Here is a 14849-nt window from a genome sequence, read left to right on the forward strand (position 1 = left end):
TGTTTAAAGAAAATTTTTCTTACAATAAACTTTTAATGGGAATAAGCATCCATGCAAACTTAAGAAAGTAAGTTTTATTTCCTTTATAAAATCCGAGGGCAAATCATCAGGAATTGTTTATTTGAAAAGCCTCCGATGAGATTTTCTACCCATGGTTTGAATATTGAATATTCATCATTCGCTCAGTTTCGTAAGTTTGCAAGACCTTACGAGCTATATACCATGATTGAGGCTCTAATCAATACTAGACGATTATAGAACAAATTCTTCGCTCTGTGGACCGGAGCTACCGGTCACGACGGGGTGTCAACTCGATAGATCTATTAACAATTCCACGTGTTCCATACTTAATGATTAAAATGGCTATGACTACGCCAGGAATATCCCACAATTAGGATACCAATTGCCCTCCCCAATTGCGTCAATATATATAACCTACTAGAAAACGATTTATTATTCGGTGTTGCACAAATTCCCGACGTCCCCCACGTAATGTGAGCAGCCTATAACGCTACTTACACTCTTAAGATTAGGCTAATTTGTCACAACTGAGATTTAAAATATTTTTAAGTCCTTACGATCGTTTTTACCAAAACACCGTATTTTCCCCGTTTCTCCCCGAAACATATTTATAATTAATCATATTTCCAAAATCATGTTTTCTTCAAAAACATATCATATCATTTAAAAATCATATTTTCCAAGAAAATATATTTTAGATTATACAAAGGCATACTTTATACGAAAACATATATTTATCCTTTTAAAGGTGTGTTCTTCACCCAAAACAGTATATAAAAAAGTAAAAGAGGGGTTTAGTGACGCTCACCTTTGGTGCGTTTATATTATCGCAATCCCTTAAATTGATCTGCGCGTCCTATAATTTAATAACCAATTATTCTACAAACAATTGAGGTTCTCCAATACCTAGAATTTTCACATAACTTTGAGATTTTCTCGAAAAGTCTTTGTTTTGATTTTGTTGACGTGTATATATATATATATATATATATAGGAGAAGGATCCGTTAGGAACCACCCTTTATTGCGAGAACAGCGAGAACGAAGTGTGAACACAACCAAAAAATACCTAAAGAAATCAAAAAACACTCAAAAAATTTTTTTTAATATTTTTTTATAAAAAATCGCTATATTTCGGAACAAAAAAAAAACAAAAAAAAAAACGAGTAACAATTATCCGTGCACATGTGCATATGTATCATTTCTTTGACAAATTCCGAAATACATTACTAATATCAGACAATTCCACTTTCATTTACATTACCATTCATAATACACTACTTTTTACATCAACAATATTAGAAATGCACATGTGCATCTATATGTATGAACTTGTTATAACGTTAACAACACTAGAAATGCGCATGTGAATCTATATGTATGAACATGTTATAACGTGTTTTGGTACACCACCTTGAATACACTTTCCCTTTCATCTATTATACCATCCATAATACATTACCATTACCTCCTATCATCCGTAATACAATACCATTACCTCCTACCATCTATAATACAATACCATTACCAATATTTCACTTTATTACATGTACATCAACACCCTTTATACCATCCAAACAACATATTATATCATAAAGTGACAAATATAATCAAACCATCAACCACTATATATAACTAACCAAAACACATGTATATGGGTCTACTTCATCATTTAAAATCACAAACGTTTTGTACCAAAACATGTTATATCATGATTATATAATGATGCACATGTGCATTCTTAAAATTGGTAATGTAAAAAGTAGTGTATTGCGGATGGTATTGTAAATGAAAGTGCATTTTTCTACTACTGGTAATATATTACAGAATTTGTCCAAGAAATGATACATCACATGTGCATCCATAACTGTTACTCGAAAAAAAAAGTTTTTTTTGTAACGAAATATAGCGATTTTTTTAGAAAAATGTTAAAAATATTTATGTGTTTTTTGGATTTTTTAAGGTATTTTTTGTGTTCACATTGGTTCTCGCGGTCCTCGCAATAAAGGTGGTTCTCGCATGAACCCTACCGTATATATATATATATATATATAGGTACGGGATCAGGAGAAAACGTCCTAAATTTTGAGAACGGTGAGAACGCATCCTGGCCCAACCCGTGGCGCGGGATATGATCAGGGCGTGAGGGGTTTCTTTGTCTTTTCAATCTTCTTTTATTTCCCAATTGTGTAACATGCTGCTTCATTTGGCATCTAAGATTATTTTGAGGTTAATTATATTCATTAACTAATTGGCGTTTTACTTTTTCTTAGATCTGTCACATTGAATTAATTGTTTTTGTGTCACATAGATAATTTTTTTGGTGTTATAGCGTTTGGCGTTTTTTTTAAATGGCTTTATGTAGACCAAGATGATAAAATACAATAACAGAGAAAATATTAAACAGGAATTTTTTTTTTATTATTTTTGGAATTTTGTAAGCAATAACTTTTTGTAGTATTTTTTTTGGCGTTTTGCAACTAAATGGAGAAATATAGCATTTAATTATCTTAAGGAAAAAAAAGATTACACTGAAGCAAACCAACAAAAATGAAAACTCCTCGTCAGAAGGTACTTTATCCGAGAAGTATCCATCACTTCCGTCGTCTTCTTCCTCGGAGTCTTCATCTAGACTTTCATCAATGTCATCACCTTCACTTTCATCGGCTCCTTGTTGCTGAAGATTCTGAAGCCTCCATTTGAACATGTCCTGCATCAACAACATTTTTGAGTCCATGTCTGTGTTCAAACAAATGGCGTTGTGTAATTCTTCCATGAATCCAATCCCCTGCTTTGTCATGATGTTTTCAAGCAGGTAGTCTTCCTTCTCTCCGATGTCATATATAACGGTCACCATGTCTGTTTCCTCATCAAAACGCCATGATGTTATGACTGGGTCCGATCTTCCATCTGCTTTGATTAGTCCAAGTTTCCTTGTTAATGTTTTCATAAGCTTATGCGTTTCATGACATTCATTATCCAGAGCGATGCCAAGCGATAGGATATCCCTCTGTACATCTTCTTCCATCTTCAAAATTGCGTTGATCGTCCTAACATACACCCTCCTTCTGTTGTTAAAACGCAGGACGAATCGCCTGATTAACAGAGTGTATCTCCACCAAACGATGGTTTCCATTTTTGGCGTTTTGGTTAAACTTGGCGTTTTTGGTAAAAGACATTTTTGAAGAATGATAGATTGAAGTGATTAAGGAAGCGATGTTTAACGTCATTTATATAATGATGTTTTTGGCGCGTAATTTAGGAGAGAATTTCTTCTAATAATGTTAATAACTGAATTTCAGTTAGTGTGTTGTTTCCTCTTCCTATAATCTCCAACGTGTTTTATCACTAATTTTTGGCGTTTTGTATTTTAATGGCATTTTATTTGTTTTGAATGGCGTGTTATCATTTTTTTGGTAGCGTTTTGAATTTGAGCGGTAAAAGACCCTTTTACCCTTAATGAAGCGCGCCCACTTAATAGAATTGGTGTTATTTATGAAAACGCCACCGCGCCAATCTAGCTCATAGATTGTTTTGATCGGACGATCCATAACCGTTCTCTCTGTTCTCACACTTTTCACCGTTTTCTCTAAATCCTGACCCTATATAAAGTGTGAGAACGGTTATGGATCGTCCGATCAAAACAATATATGAACTAGATTGGCGCGGTGGCAGTATCGTAAATAACACCAATTCTATTACGTGGACGCACTTCATTAAGGGTAAAAGGGTCTTTTATCGCTAAAATTCAAAACACCAAACTAAAAATGAGCAACACGCCATTCAAAACGAATAAACACCATTAATACAAAATGCCAAAGCTTAATGATAAAACGCGTTGCAGACTTAGCAGGTAGAAGAAACAAACAGTAACTGAAAGTCAATTATTAACATTTATTAGAAGAAATTCCCTCCTAAACTACGCGCCAAAAACATCATTATATAAACTACGTTGCCATAGCTTCCATAATCACTTCCATTTTATCATACTAAAAACATCATCTTTAACCAAAACGTCAATTTTAACCAAAATGCCAAAATGGCAACCATCGTTTCATGGAGATACACCCTCAGAAACAGAAGATTCGTAATACGTTTTGAGGACAGAAGAAAAGTGTTTGTTAAAACAATCAAAGCCATTTTGAAAATGGAAGAAGATGTACAGAGGGGTATCCTATCGCTTGGCATCCCTCTTGATAACGAATGTGATGAAACACATAAGGTAATGAGAAGATTAACAAGAAAATTTGGACCAAGCAAAGCAAATGCAAAAATGGACCCAATCATCACATCGTGGCGTTTTGATTAAGAAACAGACATGGTCACCGTTATATGTGACAACGGAACGCAGGAAGGCTACACGCTTGAAGACATCATGACCAAGCAGTGGGTTGGGTTCATGGAGGAGTTACACAACGCCACATGTCTGAACACAGACATGAATATAAAAATGGCGTTGATGCAGGACATGTTCAAATGGAGGCTTCAAAATCTTCAAGAAGAAGAAGCCAATGAAAGTGAAAGTGATGACTCGGATGAGAGACTTGAAGAAGACTCCGAAGAAGAAGACGAAGGAAGTGATGGATACTTCTCAGACCAAGTATCTTCTGATGAGGAGTTTTAATTTTTTTTTTGTTTTTGTTTTCTTTTGTGTAATTTTTTTTTTCAAATAATAAAATACTATATTTCTCTCATTTGTTTCAAAACGCCAAAAAATACCACAAAAGCCATTGAATACAAAACGCCAAATAATAATAACTATTTTTCCTGTGTAATCTTTTCTATGTTAGTGTATTTTATCATCTTGGTCTACAAAATGCCAAACTTGGAAGATGGGACGTCTTACAGCCATAACATATAAAGCTGAACAAAACAGTAAATACAAACAGTAACTGAAAAGACAGTTACTTTATTACTAGCATTTATTATAATAAAATCCTGCCTAAACTACGCGCCAAAAACATCTTATAAAGAGAAACGTCTCTGCACAATCCATTGATCACACCCAAAATAACGACATGTTTCCTAAAAACCACTCACTTTAAAACGCCATCAAATAGTTAAAAAAAACCACCGATGGCAAACCTCTTTTCTTAGATATTCAGTATTGTTCTGTGTCAAGTTTCACTAAATGGATTCTTACCTGAGGTGGGTATATCTATGTGATTTTGCTGAATGAGATGGACAAATATTCAAGAAAAAGAGCCTGATGACAGTGATCTGTCATTTTGTGTGCTTTGTTCTTGATGAATATTTGAATGGCATGAAGGGATCGATCCCAGTGTAAATGCTATTTTGGACTCCATGATGATAATAGCATCAACACAGGCTTTGATCTACAACATGTCAACAAACAAAAATAGATCACACCAAAAAACAGGATGCCATTGATCAGCTTCATCTAAAGGACGGGCGTTATCTAGGAAAATCGACATCTAGCTAAGGTCTTCAAAGGTTTAAGGCACAAACACTTCAAGAAGAAGAGACGATTAGCATTTTTAATTTTTTTTCATTTTATATTTTTTTAATTTTTGGGGATCATTTTCTTTTGTTTGTTATCTAATTCTCCACTGATAAAATACATTATTTCTGTAAAAAATATGTTTATAAAACACCAAAATGCTACAAAGATCAAACGCCTAATAGTATGAAAACTGTGAGAACGGATCCTGGCCAAATACGTTGTTGCTATATAAAACGACAAAAATACCAAAACTTATAATAAAATTAAATATCCAAAAATTAACTAAACGCCATTAAAACAATGTATAAAACAATGTGCCATCTTTATCTAAACGTCATTAAATACAAAACGCCAAACTCTGAAAAAGATGGGACGTGTTACAGCCTTAACAGATGAAGCTGAACAAAACAGTAACTACAAACAGTAATTGAAAACGACGGAAACTTTATTACTAACACTTATTATATTAAAAGCCACGCCATCGTAATTGAATTTATTTTCCTTTTCAAAAAGCCATAATTACCTGTCACATTATAGGCCTGCATCCTACATGGCACGAAAATGATACACAAAATACACATCAAAAAATTACTAATGTTTTTTAGCGCCAAAAACATATATCTACCTGGCGCCAAAAAAAACTCATTACATAAGTAGAACAGGTAAACAAAGCTTAACACTCCACACATTCACTAAACACGCCACACATTGTCTAAAACGCCATACAACTTAAAAAATGGCTTAAGTTATTGCATGGAGGTTTGAAATGTCAGAGAGACGTTTCGTCCTAAAGTTCTCTGACAGGAGAAGGGTGAAAGTCAAGACAATCAAGGCCATACTTAGTATGGATGAAGCCGTTTAGAGGGATATTCTGGACCTTGGAATTCCAGTGGCCTACGATTGTGAAAGGACTCGAACGGTAATAAGAAGATTAAAGAGAAAATTTCCAGCAGATGGTGATGATGATGTTGACGATACCGATCTACTAAAAGTTACCAGTTGAAGTTTGGATGAACAATCAAGAACGGTGAACATGACTTATCAACACGAGGTGGATTATTCATTGACAATGAACGAAATGCTGAACACAGATAGACTACATCTTCTTGAAGAGCTTTGTGATTTAGCACCTTCGAACGAAGCAAGATCAAGCGTTGTGATGATATTTAAGTATAGGATGCAACAAAGACAAAACGAGATTATGGCGTTATACGCCAATGAAGATGATGATGATGATGAGTCTGATGAGAGTGATGAACAAAGCGATGGTTACATCTCTGACGTAATACCATCCACAGAAGACTATTAGTTTTTGTTTAATTTCTTCTTAGTTGTACTCTTTTGAATTACTAATGAACTGTAATGAATTTAAAAACGCCATGAACGCCAAGAAATTTACCTTTATAACATATATGGGGTTTATTGAACTGTTGACATCTACAAAAACGCCTAATGAATTTGGGAACGCCATGGACGAAAAGAAGTTAGAATTACTAATTGATTTTAATGAATTTGGGGACGCCATAAACGGCAAAATATTTACTATGTAATACAAAAACGATTAATTCATCGAGACAGATCTAAAAATACAATAAAACGCCAGGTAGTTATTGAATCTAACTAAACGCCAAAAAAATCTTACACGCCAAAAAATGAAGCGGTGTTGTGAGACGCATTTAAAAAAGAATATAAAAGGACAAAAAAGCCCCTCTGCCCTTCATTATATCGCGTTCCACGTGTAGAGCCATGATTCGTTCTCACCGTTCTCACACTTTTAGGCGTTTTCTCCTGATCCCGTTTCTCTCTCTCTCTCTCTCTCTCTCTCTCTAGAGTTCAAATGAGAAGAAATTTTTTGTAAGAAGAAAAAAGAAGAAATTTTAACCAATAAGAATGCTTTATTTTACTTCATTTAATATAAGTATTTAATGTTACTATAAGGGTACATAGGTAAATCCACATAGGTTATTAATTTCTAGTCTTCCTTTTTAATAGCTAACTACATTAAATTTTTTGTAACTTAACTTCAAAATATATATTTTTTCAAAAAAAATAAAATAAAATAATTTAAAGTGTAGGATAAATCACGAGTTGTGTAGGATAAATTACGAGTTGTGTAGGATAAATTTCAACTTGTAGGATGAATTTCGAAATATGTAAGATAACTTTTGATGTGTGTAGGCAAAAAAAGTTAGTGTGGAGGATACTAGTCTTTATGACTAATTAATTAGTTAAAAATGATAATAAATGAGATAAGTGAAAAAACTATTTAATGTTTTACAAAATTACTCTTTGTTCTTTTTTTTCTCAATTAAATTTTCTTCTCAAATGAACCTTCCCCTATATATATATATATATATATATATATATATATATATATATATATATATATATATATATTAAGATTTTCATGACTTGAACGATTTTGATGGTGACCCTTAAGATGTTATTTCTATAATCACGTCCATTTATATACAATATATCTACGATTTGCGCTTCGTAATATATTTACATAAATATGGACATATTCGACATATATCGTAATTCACGTATTTCATCAACTTATACATTTTATCATTTTTAAAGCATTTACACACGAAGTAGCTCACCAAGTCAATCTATGTATTATTTTCATGCTCGACACATAAGTTATATACAAAACGTGACATTTTAACGAAATTTACTGTTAACCGTACAAGTGTACATGCATAGTCCTAACTCCTACTATCATGTCAACACTTAATTTATCACCTTACATATATCTGTATTCACATATCACATTGCAACACATAAAGTTCACCCTTGAACAACCCGTTTTCGTGTACGTTGAAATACGTGTATAACGTTTCGGTAACGTTTTCGGACGTTGGAAGTTACATATAACTACCCAAACACCAAAGTTACCTAATCTAAGTTAAAATAAATATATTTATTATAAAAATGTCAGTTACAGTCTGATTTAAAACAGTTTCGCAAAAATCACTTTAAAAGCCGATTTTTACCGTTTTAACGCATAGTCTTGAAACGAACTTTACCATAACCATCCCAAATCGTCACGACTTGATATACAACACATATTATTTATTGATTAAAAATGATGGTTATACTCATGAGAGTGTAGATTTCATGCATGTCACCAATTTACTACTTTTTAAGCTTCATGTACAACATCAAAGCTACCAAACTTAAGACATAATTTTATAACATCATAACACATCATATAACATTATTTTTAATGTTCACATTCTGTTTTAACTCAATTTCATCATATCATTTCAAGTTCATCAAATCATAACCATTTAATCATCACATATATTTATGTACAAGTATCTAATGCATGTTTATCATATCATCATCATCCAAGATTTTTAAATGCATCTACCATACATTGTTATAACTTTCAGATAAATTCAAGGAATCATCTTCATCTAATCTTTCATATAATCATCACAACTTCAATGCATGTAACTTTTATGAACTAGTGAACAAACCCAGATGCACTCATACATTTATATATATACATGACATATATGTATTCACACACATACTTTCAAGAATTCAATTTATCATATATTCATCTTTAATCATAAGACTTTTTATAAAAATCCTTTTTGATCATGCATGCAATCATTTTTCAAGAATCACATCAATATAAGTTAACTAATATCAAAACACAATCTCTAACCCATATACTCACACTTTTTCGGCCATACAGACATATGTATATACTTCCATTTTATTTTTATTAAAATCATTTTCTTGTTTAGATTGATGGTTTGTGAAGAATTCCAAGTTTTTGAGAAATGTTTCATCATCGTCATCATCATCATCATCATCATCATCAAGAAATAAGAACTAAAATTTTAGAAGTAAATTTATACCTCAAACGAATTTTAGTGGGTTTTGATGAGATTATTTTGATTATATGGAGCTTATTCTTCCTTGAAACCACATGAAAACACCTTTGGATCTTCAAACACCTTTGAAATCACCTTGGAATGGCTTCATTCTTCAAGAACTAGTTGTAACTTTTGAAAATGGAGGTGGGATGGGTGTGTACGGTTATGGGGAAGAGGAAGAAGAAGAAGAAGAAACATGAAGTGTTGGTTATTTCTAATTGGATGTGGTGGGTGGTGGAATGTTGGAATGTTGGAAAATGTTATGTGATGATTGTGTGTAAGTAATAGGCTTACACATGTCCGACTAGAGTCTTGGTGGGCACCCCCATGGGCCGCCACCTTCACCACACACACACACATATCATGCATGCATATATGTGTATGTATATATATATATATATTATCTAGTTAAATACAGGTATTTAACTGATCACCGTACATTTTATTTCGCGTTTTAATTGTGTTTAATGGTGTTTTAAATTATTTTTATCATTCTATACAAATAAACTTACCATAATATTGCTGAACAATATTTTATTTGTCTTGACTGGCAGTGTTGTCTGCATTTTGCAGTCTATGCGCGGTATTGCGTAGTATGCGCTTAAATTCGCAAAATAAAGATTTTAAGTGTTTTAATTAATTTATCTTCATGAATATGACTAAAATAAAGTTTTAGTCATAACAGGATATTTTTGGGATTTTAACATTAACCGGGCGGTGAACGACGTTCGTTTCGCATTTTGTTCGTTACGCGATAAGCGTTTATCTTATTATTACCAATATTATTTTTAACAAAGTTTGGATTTACCAACACATCAAATACTACATATTAGCACCAAATTTAATAAAATGTTGCCTTTATTTATTCATAACACGTGTCAGACTAGTACGGTACAGAGTCAAAATAGCCGAGTGTCACAGTCTCCCACTGTTTAGGAAATTTCGTCCCCGAATTTTTTACACTATAGGTCTCGATTTCTCACTAGACGGAAATATATGGGGATAATTTTTGTTGCATTTGGTCCTGTCGTTCCCATGTGAACTCTGGTCCACGTTTGGAATTCCAGCGGACCTTTGCTAACTTAATCTGACTCCTCCTAAGCTTCTTGATCTTCCAATCTAGTACTTCAATAGGTTCTTCGATAAATTTCAGCTTATCGCCTAAGTGAACCTCATTAGGGGTATGGTCAGTGTCTCATCTAACAGACACTTTTTTTCAGGTTGGATACCTGAAATGTCACACCCTGTCTTTTGCGGAAGCGTATGATGTGTGACTAGCTTGTTATCATTGCATTCGATCATAATAAACAACTACATGATTTAAAACAATGTTCATCCATTCGGAAAATTTTGAGGATCACAAACACTTGTCATTTAAGTTTTAAAACACAACCTTCATCTAGGTTACAATTCAACAAAAGTGGATGACATCTAAACTTGTAGTCTACTTCTAGTTACAACACTTGCGCCCAAGATCCATCCTGTCACCTGAAATACATGTAATTTTGGAAAACATCAACATAAAGTTGAGCGAGTTCATGCGTTTTGCATACCGAGTATGAAAACATGGTATGTATCTTGTATAAATAAAGTATTCTTGCAAACATCAAGTTTTCTTGTGTACACCACGTACTAATTGAATGTTTGTACAAAGACATTTCGGCATGTGAGGACATATGGAGCATTAGTGTTGGCTCCTTTAAGGCATGTGAGGACTTATGGAGCATTAGTGTTGGCTCCTTTAACTATGTCGATTACCCTCGACTGTGTCGATTAACCTCGACTGTGTCAATTTCCCTTGACTGTGTCGATTACCCTCGACTGTGTCGATTTACCTCGACTGTGTCGATTTACCTCGACTGGGACACCGAAGCACTCAAGAGGTCACATAAGGACCATGAGTGGGGCTCGGCCGTACCCGTTAGATCTAACCCTCGTCCCTAATTACTGAATGTTTTTAATGGCTTGGTACTAGTTTTCACCAAGACTTTATGGCATTTTTAGTATTAAGTCTATGCTCACATGATCTAGTAATTTCTAGGCATTTCTTAAAGCACATCATACTTGGTTCTCGTTCTCACCAAGTGTGCTTCTCGTATTTTTGTATTCTCGATTCGTATTGCACTCGGTACTCGTTCTCACCAAGAGTGCTTCTTGTATTTTTACTACTTGTAAAAAAATTATAATATTTGTAACATGTATTTCACCCCCGAGAGTTATAAAACCAAAAACAGTTAAAGAAAAGGGGGAGCATGAACTCACAACTTTGCGTTCCTGCGTCGTAAACTTCACCGGAGTTGCTTATCTAGCGTCGTGACCTAAACGCGTTTTATTAACGTTAGTCACTAGACTTGTATCGCACAAGTGCAAGTCACTATCTTTTGTATTTGTGTTCTTGTGTTAAAAATATTTATATTTTTAACTATTTGTCTTATATCATTTTCTCAAAAAATAAATATACGTATCTTGTATTTTGCACCCGAATTATGTATTTTGTCCAAGTAATATATTTTCATAAATATATCCTCTTGTATGTGTCTAAGCATGTTGTATGTGTATTTTCATGTTTATACTCCTCATGAGTATTTAGTGTATCTTTACGTCTCAATACGCTAGCACGTATAACACATACTATATATACTTAGCACAAAAGTTGGTGATAAAATAATATATATTTTTCTCTAAAAAATATACATATTTATATCCACTTTTATTTTTGAAGAAATCCTCATTTCTTATCACCAAAAATTAGGGAAACCTTGGTAATACCTTTAAATACATTTTTAGGGAATAAGTTCTTCAAAAACTTATATTTTTCTAAGTGTCAAAATTTATAAAAATTTTGCCAGAGTTTCCCCTAAAAATGGAGGTTTCCCATGTTTTCAAAACATGTGTTTATTTTCTTTTAAATCGTCAACAATCATCAACAACAATTATCAACAATAATCATCAACAACAATTATCAACAATAATCATCAACAACAATTATCAACAATAATCATCAACAACAATCACTAATTTTCCCCATTTCATGAACTTGCATATTTACAAAAATGTGTAGTAATTTACTAGCACATTTAGTAAGTCTTGTTATCTTTAAAAATAAGTTTAATTTCGTAAAAAAAAAAAAACTTTATTTTTAAAGAATATGAAGTTCCACAACTTCTAGTCGGTTTTTACGAAAATTATTTCTTTGTTAAAACTTTTGTTACACTAGTGTTCGCACACTTGTTTGATCACAAAAAAATCACTTTTGTTTGTGTAAGATCCGGATTAGAACATGTGATTTCTTTTGACGCTTGGTCTTTTGAAAATACCACTTGTGGACACATAGATCGGCTAGTTTTAGACACTATTTCATAAGTAAAAATACTTTTACACAAGTTCATGTTTCTTGTGTGGTAGAGTTTCACCTTTTAACCCTTGCACCATTTCAAACAAGCTTATCAAGATCCATGATCTTAACCAAACAGGGTTAAATGATGATCCGAGCTACCACAACGTAGATCGGGCCTAAATAATCACAAATTTCAGTTACTACAACATTTACACAACTAGTGAGCTTTTAACCATCATTTTTCATGTTTTTAGTAGACTTTAATGCACCTTTTTGTAAGATTTCGAGTTTTAATCATTACACATCATATTAACCACTTCAAAATAGCTCAAGAATGTGTTTTAAGCAACATACCACTAGCTCGGGGCTAGGGAAGTATCTAGACGCGAATGTGGTGGATAAAAGCTAGAGAAAGAGGTCCTTCGAGCTCCGAGTGCACCAAGCCTTCTTATGCGTGACACTTGACACTTGTATGATGTTGGAATGTGAAGAACAAAATCGAAAAATATGATGGATGATCAAGGGGTGTTCGGCCGAAAGTTTTTGTGGGAGAGGAGAGAGTAGTTTTGTGGTGTTGGGTGGTGAATTGTCTAGTGTGCCATCTCAAGGTATTTATAGATATTCCATATGGCATATTCCTAGCATATTCCTGGCATATTCCTGGAATATTCCTAGCATATTCCTGGCATATTCTTGGAATATTCCTAGCATATTCTTGGAATATTCCTAGCATATTCCTAGAATATTCTTAGCATATTCCTAGCATATTCTTGGAATATTCCTAGGTTTTCTGCGTTGTCTGCGTTTTGCAGTGTAAGCACCGTGTCGCGTAGGAACACACGGTACGTGCTTAAACTTGAAAAATAATGTTTTTAAGCGTTTTAATTTATTTTTCAACACGAACCTGATTAAAATAAAATTTTAATCATAACAGAATATTTGTGGGATTAAATATTATCCGGGCGGCCATCAACGTTCGTTTCGCAGTTTTGTCGCAATTAGTTCTGCTCTTAAAGTGTGTTTCGGGTGCTTTTTAGTGCTTATTTTTGCTTTCATATAGCATATATATTAAACCCTTGTATGTACCCCTGGGTTTTAATGTATTCTTGTTATTGGACCTACACCTAGGCTCCAATTTTATTGTCTGACTGCTTTCTGCAGTTCCGTTGACACAGTGTGTCTTACCGGTGAGTTTACTAATATTTTTGACGCAACGCTCTCGTTTTTGCATAAAGCAATATTTTGTAGTATAAAACGTACATGAATTCACTTGTATGGAATTCAGAAACTTATTTCTCTTGTAAACTAGATCATGTATGTTCATTAAGGCACAGATCACTGTTCATTTAGTGTACGGAATGTACGGAAAAGTGACGGTTGTCACAGTCTCCCCCCGTTAAAAGAATTTCGTCCCGAAATTCAAGCGATGCCATCGGTCGCAGGGGAGTTGTGAAACCAATATGGTCACTTATATTTGAAACACGTCTTTGTGTTCTCATGTCATGTATTTTATCATGCTCAAGTAAATCAATCATGTCTTTTCTGCATTTTGTGGACCCTTGGTCCGAAACCTCAACAGGTTGTATAGTATATCATTGACGTGAATCTTATTTGTGGGAACTATGACTGTTCCTTGCGTCAGACTCCTCTAAAGACTAGACACATGAATGTGTCGCGATCACTACTGATCTTTTTCTGGAAGCTTCATCTTGTGAACAATGGTTCTGATCCCTACACCGGGGATTCAATCTTTTCGTTTTCCAATTCACACTACGCCCTTTCTAGGCGCGGCTCTCAATTTAGTCGTGCTTCTTGTCTCAAATTCTTACGATTTCTGCCTCTCATCGGCGTAATCTTTCTGTGTTCTGCGGGCTGTCTTGATATAATCGCATATATGAACGACCTTGCCTCTAGATTTTTCCTGGACCATCTCGGCCAGTTGATCCATTATTCCCGGTCTCCGTTCAACACAACAGGAATTGACTCATTACGTTCCATCTAAAGCTTTACACAAAGCGGTTTAGACGGCGGCGTGATAAATACTGTTGTAGGAAGACTCTACTAAGGGTAAGTGAGTGTTCCAACTTTTTATCAAAGTTTATCACACAAGCACGCATCTTGTTCATACAGTC

This window comes from Helianthus annuus, chromosome 16 (genome assembly GCF_002127325.2).
Source record: "Helianthus annuus cultivar XRQ/B chromosome 16, HanXRQr2.0-SUNRISE, whole genome shotgun sequence".
Classification (NCBI taxonomy): domain Eukaryota; kingdom Viridiplantae; phylum Streptophyta; class Magnoliopsida; order Asterales; family Asteraceae; genus Helianthus; species Helianthus annuus.